We start from the raw sequence: 2,841 nt of genomic DNA, 5'->3' as shown, positions 1-2,841 counted from the left end.
AACAACTCATCAGAGTCCATTTTTAAAGTCATAGAAATTTTTAGTGAAATCTCCTTGAATAAAGATTATTTAAAATAAAGTCCATGGGCGGCGGGGGTGGCGAGGGGCATTGACAAGCTCCTACATGTTCCTGTGAACCTAAAAGGCTTCATGCACGTGTACATGGCTGTGTACAGGCCTAGGGTTGTGCACATTCTTAGGAACACCTGAGAAGGCCAGACGTTCTCACCTCTCGCTGACCTTTAAGCTCTGCACAAGCAAGAGGCAAGAACTAAGGTAGAGTTATCAACTGCTTGCAGGAGCTTTGAAGATACGTGTCCACACACACCAGAGCCAAAGGACGAGAAACATATTGGTTGGAGGCATATTCACTTTAAAGGCATAAAGGTTAAGATAGCTTTCCCAGAAATCAAACCCAATGACTTCCACTTGAATCCCAATGATCTGATCTAGGTCATATGCCCACATTTTACCATAAAGACACCTGGGAGAGTGAGTGCCTTAGCTCCACACGTTGCTACTATCCGGGAAATCAGTGTTCCGTGCCTACAAATGGCAGGCTGATCATTGATAAGGCAACTAGCAGCACCTTCCTCAATGTGTTCAATTTCTACTTCTTGAAACTATCTTGGAAACTATCTTTAAGTCTCTGTGCTAGGAGTTCGGTGGGTACAAAGTTTTGCAATGAATCAATTAAAACAAGATTGTCGATAGTATTTTTATATTCTTGATTATTGCTGTCAATAGAGGTGTGTTAGTCTCTCATCATGATTGTGCTTTTTTTACCTGGCAATACGAGGACCTTAGAATGCTTTATTGAGAATCATGGCCAATATACTTGCTCTATATCAAGCATTGTCCTAAGTGGTTTACATATATTAACTAATTTAAGCATCACAATAACCTGATGAGCTCAATACTGATACTACCTTCATATTAAGAGAAGTATAGAGACATACAGAGATGTGGGTTAGTTGTCCAAAGCAAATTAGTAAGTACTAGATAATAAGTACCAGAGTCAAGATTCCAACTGAGGCAGTCTGGCCCTAATATCTGTTCTCTAACCCAAGCACCACTCAAACCTGACCACCCATCCAGTTGTTCAGTATTTTAGTTCTAGTCTGTTACACTCATCCCCAAATTGGCTATCACTTTTTTTTTTATTGTATGCCATCTATATTTATGTATATTTAGCAGTATCTTTTCTCACAATTTTCTTCTGGTCCTAGACATTACAATTCCATCTGGGGCATGTTTTCCATATTTCCTTAAAAGTTGCCTTTGTGGATGCTTCTTTATTGTCTCTTAATACAATGAAAATAATTCACTATGTTACTGTCACTGAAAAATAAGCTTTTACTCTCATTGACATTTCTTTGTAGGTAATCTGGCTTTTTTCCTGGTTGTTTTCCAGAGCTGCTTTTGATCTTTTATGACCTACAGTGCCTCTATGTTTTATCTAGTTGTAGACCTTTATGCTACAATGAGTTGGGTAGAGGCAGAGAGAGAGGGGAGACAGAGAATCCCAAGCAGGCTCTGTGCTCTCAGCACAGAGCCCAATGCTGGGCTCAAACTCACAAACTGTGAGATCATGACCTGAGCCGAAACCAAGAGCCAGATGCTTAACCGACTGAGCCACTCAGGTGTCCCAGAAGTCTTTTGTTTAATAGTATTCATCGATCAGGAGACAATAGCTTTGCAGAGATAATGCTCTCTCTTATTATGAATGCAGCTTCCAGAACAGGGAATTAAGGACCTCTGAACCTTTACTCCTCCAGAAAAACAAAGAACAGTGGCAAAAACTGTCAAAATCAACTTTTCCCCAAAACTCTGGAAATTAAAATCTTCAGCAATCTTATGAGTGCTTATTCAAGAAAAACAGCTGAATCTCAGTAAATGGAGTGACCTTGTGACCTTTCAACTTGACCTAATCCCATTTACATCTCCCTAGCTGTTCAGTGGCCTTGAAAACTAAATAAAATAGCTCTGAAAAGCAGCAGCCTAGCAGCTACTAGAGGGGACAAAATGAGCCCCCCAAAGGACCATCCCCTAAGAACTGCCACTATTTGATGTGTTTCTCAGCTTGCTGAAAAGTTCTGCCCTTAAGGCTTCTTTTTCCTTGTCTTGTTCCTGATTTTAGAGGAAAAGCTTTTAGCTTTTCACCATTAAGTATGATGTTAGCTGTGGGTTTGTCACTTATGGTCTTTATTATGTTGAAGTATGTTCCCTCTAAAAATCCACTTTATTGAGAGTTTTTATCATAAATAGATGTTGAATTTTGTCAAATGCTTTTTTTGCATCTATTGAGATCTTATGAATTTTTATCTTTCATTTTGTTAACATATTGTATCACATTGATTGATTTGCAGATATTGAACCATCCTTGCGTATCTGGAATAATCCCATTTAATTATGGAGTATGGTCCTTTTAATGTATTTTTGAATTTGGTTTGCTAATATTTTGTTGCAGACTTTTGCATCTATGCTCATCAAGGATATTGACCTGTAATATTTTTTTGTGGTATCTGTTTAGTTTTAGTATCAGGGTAATTCTGGCCTTGTAGAATGAGTTTAGAAGAATTCCTTCTATTTATTTGGAATAGTTTGAGAAGGATAGGCATTAAGTATTTAAATTTTTGGTAGGGTTCACTTGTGAAAAGTCCTGGACTTTTGTTTGTTGAGAGTTTTTTTAAATTACTGATTCAATTTCATTGCTAATAATCAGTCTGTTCAAATTTTCTCTTTCTTCCTGGTTCAGTCTTGGAAAATTATGTTTCTAAGAATTTATCTATTTCTTGTAGGTTTTCCAATTCGTTGGCATATAATCATTCATAGTAGTCT

Source organism: Lynx canadensis, chromosome A1 (genome assembly GCF_007474595.2).
Source record: "Lynx canadensis isolate LIC74 chromosome A1, mLynCan4.pri.v2, whole genome shotgun sequence".
NCBI lineage: Eukaryota > Metazoa > Chordata > Mammalia > Carnivora > Felidae > Lynx > Lynx canadensis.
This window is presented reverse-complemented; position numbering follows the sequence as displayed.